General features: G+C 45.4%; 1 pseudogene; it reads right to left on the bottom strand.

Moving 5' to 3' along the window:
* Positions 1–54: 54 nt before the first annotated feature.
* The window catches only part of LOC115385946 (NACHT, LRR and PYD domains-containing protein 12-like), a 94545-nt pseudogene continuing 85963 nt past the window's right edge, over positions 55–8636 (bottom strand).

Genomic DNA, 8636 nt, shown 5'->3' with positions numbered 1-8636 from the left:
TGTTGTAAAGGCTCAAACACAAATAAAATCATGACATTATCAGAATGGAGTCACATGAGCTTGTTTATTGGACCACAGATTTAAGAGGAATTGAACTGGCGCTCAGTACTTTCTCTGTCATGTATTATGTTAAAGTAAGCTTCAGAAATATAGGGACATCGTTTTTAATCCAATTGCTCAATTAATCGCCAAAAAAATCAGTGGAATACTCAACTACTAAAATGATCAATAGCTGAAGCCCTGCTGGTGGCAAAGCAGATTCAGTTCAATTCAATTCAGCTTTATTTGTATTGCGTTAATTACATCATAGTTATTTCCAGACACTTCTACAGAGAAAATCCAACAGATCCACATAAGCAAGCATAAGCGATTGTGGAAAGGAAAAACTCCCTTCGAAAAGGAAGAAACCTGCAGAGCCAGGCTCAGACATGGTGGCTTTCTGCTATTCCAGTTGGGATGAGGGGACAGTGTTACGACCAGCTCGTTTGGGAGACGGGTGAAGGCAGTAACATAAAGACCACAGATTGAACGTGGAAATTAAAGTTATTTATTTAACAAAAGTAAGATCAAACGATAACAAAAAGAGACTCTAACCTAGAGTTATAAAACCAAAAACACAAATCCAAAAGGTAACTAAAAACAGAGATAATATAGAAAACTCAAAGGATTCCTGAAGCCAAACACAAACCAAAAGGATAATTCAAAACACAGAACCAAAACTACAAATAGTCAAACCCAAAACGAGTGCCTCACTACCAAACAGCAGACACGATACTAATTCAGCGCTCGAGAGGCACGTGAGCATGGCGAGCTACAGCCAGCTGCTGTCTGTGTCTTGTCGGCCGCTTTTATCCCCTCAGCTGCTCCGCAGGGTTGGTTGACGAGGTGCTCTCGGGCCAGGCTCCCCAGGTGCAGGCAATGGAGATGATTCCTGCAGCAGCAGCAGCCTGGGATCACGCACTCTGACACAGACACACATACTCACATGGGGGGGGGGGGGGGGGGGGGGGGGGGTGAACTGAGAATACGGCGACGGCCGTAACAACAGGGAGAGAAAGAGTTAAGACAGACAGAAACATTTCTTGTATCAACTCAGCAATGCTCCGCTCGATACAGGTGGATCAAAACAGGAGTCCTCAGATGACGACCCTCAGGGATGACGGTCGTCAGACAGGTTAGTTTTACCCTGCTGATGATGTGTTTTCACAATAGTGACAGTAATCCTGTCCTTAACTGAAAACTCACAATGTGGATGCAATTTTTTGGCTTAACATTGAATAATATACAACAGGACACACAGCATCTTCTCTGCTCTCAGTTGTTCCTCCACCTGCAAAGAGATGAGAGGAGATGATCAGAGTCTCTGTGAGGCAGTGAGGACAGCAACTGTGCTTAGTCCAAACCTGCTGAAAGCAGCATGGACTCACTCCAACCATCTACTGACCTCAGAGTCTGCAGGCTGCAGTCTGGACTCTCCTGAAGATCAACCAGCTGCTGCACATCTGCATACTGGAGCTGGTTTCGACTTAAGTCCAGCTCCTTCAGGTGGGAGGGGTTGGACTTCAGAGCTGAGGCCAGAGAAGAACAGCTGATCTCTGACAAACTGCAGTTCTCTAACCTGAATTAAAAGATAAAGCAGCAGAATCAATGAGGAACCAATCAGATGTGTTGATGGAGAAATGAGCAGCTCCACATTACTGAGTCCTGATCAATGAGCTGTTCTGTTGTTGTGGATCTTCATCACACACATCATCCACATGTCAGCACAACATTCACACTCCTCCTCATGTACACACACAAGTCAACTGACCTCAGAGTCTGCAGACTGCAGAGTGGACTGTGCAGAAAACCACACAGCTGCTCCACTCCTGAATCCTGCAGAGCATTGTAACTCAGGTCCAGATGTTTCAGGAGGGAGGGGTTGGACTTCAGGGCTGAGGCCACAGAAGAACAGCTATTCTCTGACAAACTGCAGTTAAAGAAACTGAAAAAAGAGAGAAAGAAGTGAGATTCGAGGAAACGTTTGATGTTGAAATCATTGAGAGCTGAATAAGTTTCTGACTGAAGAGTTTAGAAATATAAAGTCCACACAGCTGAAGCCAACAGGAGGAGAAGAGCTCTTTTCACACACATCTCAGACGTCCAGTTAACACAGCAGCTACACACTGAAGACTTCTTCTGTTTTTCATGGACACATATGAGCTGAGTTTAAAAACAAACACCAGGAAACAAAGCAAAGTTTACTCTGACTGTACAACGCACACACGCACGCACGCACGCACGCACGCACACACACACACACACACACACACTGAATTTAAAATTAGAGAATTAGAGGCTTTTAGGTGCGCCTTATAGTGCGGAAAATACGGTCCTGGGTACTGAAAACTCAAGTACATATACTATTTCAGAAAAAAAGTATTGATATGTTGAGGCCTTCTTTTCATGTACAGATAGGCCAGTCCGCTCCTGAGATCTGATGCTAGTTTTCATTGGAGAATCAAGCAAAATTTCCTATCAGACAACAAAAAGTGATTCATATTTGTCAAGCAGATTCTCCATATGGTACAACAAGAAGTTGTTGATATATAATAAGTGTTTCCTTTGGGATAAATGGATTAAGTCTGGTATTCATATTCATAAGGATGTGATGGAAAATGCTTGACTGAAACCCATCAAAAATAAGAGTAATTACTGTTACCAGTAGGCACTTTGGATTTTACTAGTTCAACTTGGGGGTACTTTTTTTCTTACTAGTAGGACAAAAATGATTAAGAAAATAATAAAAATATTCAAAATAGGGCCACTAGAGGTTGGTCTGGTAGTACTAGTGGTACTAGCAAGGTGTTTCTGATATTACTAGCACTTCTAGCGAGACTAAAACTGTCTCCTAGTAATACCAGTGAACATTTAGGCCTTAGTAGAACTACTAGTGCACATGCTTACTGTTACAAGTAGTATGAGAAAGACAAAACACACCCTTCTAATACCACGACTGGATATTTCGGTATTTACTAGTTGCACTAGTGACAACAATAACGCCTTACTAGTGGGCATTCCGGCACAGTTCGTAGGATCCAGGAGGTGACCAGAGTGGCACATTGCTACTAATCTAGTAGTGGTAGTAGGTCTAGTAGTGTTACTAGAGCAGCACAGTTACTTATTTGTAAGGGTTGATTGTACACTAGGTGGCCAAAGTGGCACAAGTTGAGGAAAAAGCATTACCAGTAAGACACATTCATTTTATGAGTGCACCTTAGTTGTTCTACTGGTGCAGTGAATTGTCTTACTAGTGAGGACAAAGAACTCACAAATATATGGACCGTAAGTTGGATATTGAGGATATGGAATAAATGCTCAAACTGTTTGCCTGAAAAGACAGCCTGTGTAACAAGTTGGTGACTAAAGACAGCAACACAACTTTCACTGCACACAAATGCAAACATGGAGTCTGACCTCAGAGTCTGCAGACGACAGAGTGGACTCTGCAGAAAACCACACAGCTGCTCAACTCCTGAATTCAGATGATGGTTCCCACTCAGGTCCAGATGTCCCAGATGTTTCAGGAGTGAGGGGTTGAACCTCACAGCTGAGACCACAGCAGAACAGCTGATCTCTGACAACCTGCAGCCCTGCAACCTGAATAAACAGAGAAAGAAGTGAAATTAGAGGACAACGTTTGATGCTGAAGTCATTGAGAGCTGAAGAAGGTTCAGACTGGAGGAGTTTAGAAATGTAAAATCCAAACAGCAGAAGACAACAGGAGGAGAAGAGCTCTTTTCAGACACATCTCAGATCTCCAACTCACACAGCAGAGACACACCGAGGACTTCTTCTCTTTTTCATTGACACACATGACCTGAGTGTGGCACAATATAAGCATTTTTTTGAATGTTTAATTTAACCTCTTCTATCCAGAGCTTCAAATCCTTCCACATTTGTTGGCTAAATTTTTTTCTGACTTTGGTTGTAAATCTGAATTTCTTCCTGAATCAGAATTCAAATGAGCAGTTAATCACATTTAGATGAGACTGATCAGACTGATCCTTGTTTTCTATTCATTCATCTAAAGAAAGTTGAAGCCCTGAGGAACTGAAAGCAGAACTACGGTTATTCTCAGTTACTAGATCAGTGTTCTTTTGGGCAGCTGAATTGATGTGAACAATAAACAGAAGCAGAGCCCAGTGGAGGACATGTCAACAGCCAAGGTTACTGCACATAAAGTCAAAAGGTCCATAGTTTGAAGAGTTTAAGACAGTTTGGAGCTCCAGCTGGGAGATCAGTGACAGCTTGATCCAGGAGAGATCAGCTTGATTTCAAAGCTGAAGGTCAACATGGAGCATGTCAGAGCTTCACAGTCAATGATCCACTGCAGCACCTTTCTTCTTCTAGCAAGCTTTGAAATGTGAAGCTGCACACGGCTCTGCCACAGTCACAGGACTAAAGAGCAGAGAAGAAGGCTTGGTGTCTCCTGGAGATCCTCAGTGTGGATCACTCTCAGATCAGCCTGATGTCTGACCTTTAGTGTCAACACTACTTTACTGAAACACACTCAAACATGGAGTCTGACCTCAGAGTCTGCAGACCACAGAGTGGACTCTGCAGAAAACCACACAGCTGCTCAACTCCTGAATCGTGCACATGGTTCCAACCCAGGTCCAGATGTTTCAGATGTTTCTGGAGGGAGGAGTTGGACTTCAGAGCTGAGGCCACAGAACAGCTGATCTCTGACAAACTACAGTGAAACAACCTGAAGAAAGAGAGAAAGAAGTGAGATTAAAGACACACACACACACACACACACACACACACACACACACACACACAGTAAAATCGTCAACTCCAACACACTCTAACCTCAGACAGTGAACTGACCTCAGAGTCTCCAGTTTACAGTTTGGACTGTCCAGTCCAGAACACAGAATCTTCACTGATGAATCCTTCAGGCTGTTGCTTCTCAGTTCCAGATGTTTCAGATGGGAGGGGTCAGACTTCAGAGCTGAGGAGATCACTTCACAGTCAGAATCAGTGAGTTCACAGCCAGAAACTCTGTAATGAGACAGAGAGAAGACAGGAGAGGACACTTTGTTGGATTCCTCCTGTTTGACATCAGAGCTTCAACTCATCTTCTCTGGTTTGACTTTGGCTTCATGTGCAAATGAAGGAGAGAACATGGAGTTCCAGGTGTTTTAATAATGGCCTGAATTCTGAATGTTGAAGTGAAGGTGTGGAGTTAGATTTCCGGTCCTTGAAAAACAAAGAGTGTGTGAACATCTGTCAGAGGTCTGAGTGATTGAACAGTTCTCTAAGTTTTACAATTCACTTAAGGACAAAAAGTCTCTTCACATGTTGCCGAGTTGTACCCCCCTCTAGTGGACAGAATATGTATAAACGACTTCATTATGATATTGGAGAAGTAGAACACTGTAATTTCATGGAGTAATTCATTTATTGGTTATATATCCCACTAAAAATGTTCATCAAAACTTCAAATATATCTAAAAATTCTAGATCACAATGAATCTAATAGGAATTTAAAGAAGACTGAAAGACCAAGATAATGGTGCGTTCACACCGGACGCGCCGCGGGCGTCGTCGACGCTTAGGACGCCTCGAAGCTGACGCTTGTGACGCTTCGAGCACGACGCTTGACACCAGGTGGTCACAAAGCTCACAACGCTTGCGACGCTCTTGACACGCGTCAGTTTATTGGCGCGCAGGAGGCTGATTTCCGTTTCCAGCTATGGCGGATCGCATCAGGAGAGCGGCTTGGCTTTATTTGTTAAATAAAGCTAGACCGCGTCGTCGTCGGAAAAGTCGCTATTGGCTGGTCTGCTCTCTGCTCTGACTGCAGCAGGGAGCGCTGCGTGAGACTGACCGCTTGTGAGTGCTTTGGGATGGGGGAGGGGCACACAGCAGCAAACGCTGCCCATTGACAACAGCAACGAGACGTCCTGTCACGTCTCCAGAGCACCAGAAAAGGTCGCTAGATTTGTCGCTAGTTGCTTTTGACAAAAAAAAGTCACCAAGAGGCTTTGGAAAGTAGCCAGATTTAGCGAGAAAGTCGTCAAGTTGGCAACACTGGCTGGCCCGCATCGGTGCTCAGATCACTCGTAGTGACGTAGCACCTGAGGGATCGTCTCTGATTGGTTGACGCCCAGCGGTAGCGCGTCGAAAGTTCAGTTTTCCCAACTCTCAAAAAGCGACGCTCACGACGCTCCGGGGACACGCGTGGTGGGCGCCGACGCTCGAAACGCTCGAAAAGCGATGCTCATGATGCTCCTGACGCGCTGCCCCGTCCCCCGCCGCTCGTCCACATAGACTTTGCATAGAAAAGCACTGCTCATGACGCGTCCAGTGTGAACGCACCATTACAATAGATACTGAGAACTACCAATCACGGAGAGTTTTCATTGAAATCTTCTCAGCACAACAAATGTAAAATATTTTTCAAGAAAATATTCAGATTCATTTTTTAGTAAATAGGCAAATCTATTTAAAATATGTAATGGAAAATGTAACTTTTTAGAACTGAATAATGTTCATTTCATGTTTTGTGGACCATAATAAAACAAGTCCACTTGTAGGAGCCATTTGTCATTTCTTTCATTGACCACCAGGGGGAGCAGTATGGGGAAAGTATAAATGGAGCACACAGGTGATCAGGGTCAGGTGTGTGAGAGGGTAGCAGCACAGAGTCTTTTGATCGTGTCTAATCGGCGTGTGGATCGTGTTTGGCTGGCTTCTGGAAGTGGAACATGTGTAAGCTTTCTTGCTCCTACTTACAACTGTAAACTGTGGAAGTGGATTCATGCAAAGGGAAATAAATGGGTTGCTGCACCCAAATAGAGAAAAGGAGTTAACTGAGTGATTGATATGCCGTGCAGGTACGCGTCCTAGACCTTCGCCCTCTACACCCTCAAAAGGAACTCAAGTGTATCAGCCCAGGTAGGAAATGGGCTCTACACCACTATCAAAATCATCATTTGTTGCAGCTCAGGTTTCTTCATGACGGATCATTGAGGAACATCTCCACAGAGTAACTACAGGAAGTACTTCCTACAAACACCACTGGACTCTATTTTCCTAGACCAGGCATGGCGCAACTGCCCTGCACCAACAAGTGCACCTCGAGAGCAAGTGACAGAGGGAGGAGAGAAGACATGACTTGGTTTAACACATCCAACTTTTATCTTCACCATTTAAATGAACGCCTATCCTTCCCTTTGAATGCACTTCAGGTGAGGCGCTGGGCTAATTTCATCTCACCAAAAGACAGCAGCAGCAGCTCCAGGTACCAAACTTCTTGTTTTGGTCTCTATCACTAGTTTCTATAACCGTGCTGGCTTCACCAGACTCTGATTTTCACATAAATCATCAGTTGATTTTATATTACGAGTTAAAGTTCAGCATAAAGCACCCTATCACAGCGCCTCTTCTGTCCACGTGATGCAGTCATGTGATGGGCTGGACCAATCACATTTACACATTTCACATTTCTAGTTTCAAATATTCAATGTGGAGACCTCCTGCTGGACTCGCTGAAGTTTTCAGAACGGCGGTTGGGAACGCAATGGGTGACGTCACGAAAGGTGCATGCATTTATTTACAATCTATTGGCAAAATGCATTGATTCAATGTTGGATTTTGGTCATCCATCCATCCATCCATTTTCCACCGCTTATCCGGGACCGGGTTGTGGGGGCAGCAGTCTAAGTAGAGATGCCCAGACTTCCCTGTCCCCAGACACTTCCTCCAGCTCTTCCTGGAGGATCCCAAGGTGTTCCCAGGCCAGCCGAGAGACATGGTCTCTCCAACATGTCCTGGGTCTTCCCCAGGGTCTCATCCTGGTGGGACATGCCCGGAACACCTCCCCAGGGAGGTGTCCAGGAGGCATCATAAACAGATGCCCGAGCCACTTCAGCTGGCTCCTCTTGATGTGGAGGAGTAGCGGCTCTACTCCGAGCTCCTCCCTGGTGACTCAGCTCCTCACCCTATCTCTAAAGGAGCACCCAGCCACTCTACTGAAGAAGCTCATTTCAGCTGCTTGCATCCGGGATCTTGGATAGGGCATACCCTGAGGAAACCATCAACAAACATCACACGACAGGCCTTGACATGGAATCCTCAGGGGAAGAGAAAGAGAGGCCGACCAAAGAACACCTGGAGAAGAGACCTTCTCCAGGTGTTCCTCCAGGCGGATGCCAAGCAGACCGGCTACACCTGGAGGGAGTTGGAGCAAACCGCCCAGGACCATGGATGCTGCCCCTCCAGGGGTTCAAAGGCCTAGTAGCAGTAGTAGTAGTAGTAGTATCCGCGATCTTGTCCTTTCAGTCATGATACAAAGCTCATGACCATAGGTGAGGGTGGGAACGTAGATTGACCGGTAAATCATGAGCTTCGCATTTCGGCTCAGCTCCTTCTTCATCACGACAGACCGATACAATGACCGCATCACTGCAGAGGCTGCACCGATCTGCCTGCCAATCTCACGCTCCATCCGTCCCCCACTCGTGAACAAGACCCCAAGATACTTGAACTCCTCCACTTGGGCCAGAGCCTCTCCACCGAACTGGAGGGGGCAAGCCACCTTCTTCCGGTCAAGGACCATGGCCTTGGATTTGGAGGTGCTGATC

The sequence above is a fragment of the Salarias fasciatus genome, chromosome 3 (assembly GCF_902148845.1).
Source record: "Salarias fasciatus chromosome 3, fSalaFa1.1, whole genome shotgun sequence".
In the NCBI taxonomy this organism is placed as follows: domain Eukaryota; kingdom Metazoa; phylum Chordata; class Actinopteri; order Blenniiformes; family Blenniidae; genus Salarias; species Salarias fasciatus.
Note: the sequence above shows the minus strand (reverse complement) of the source record. Positions and strands in the feature narration are given on the sequence as shown.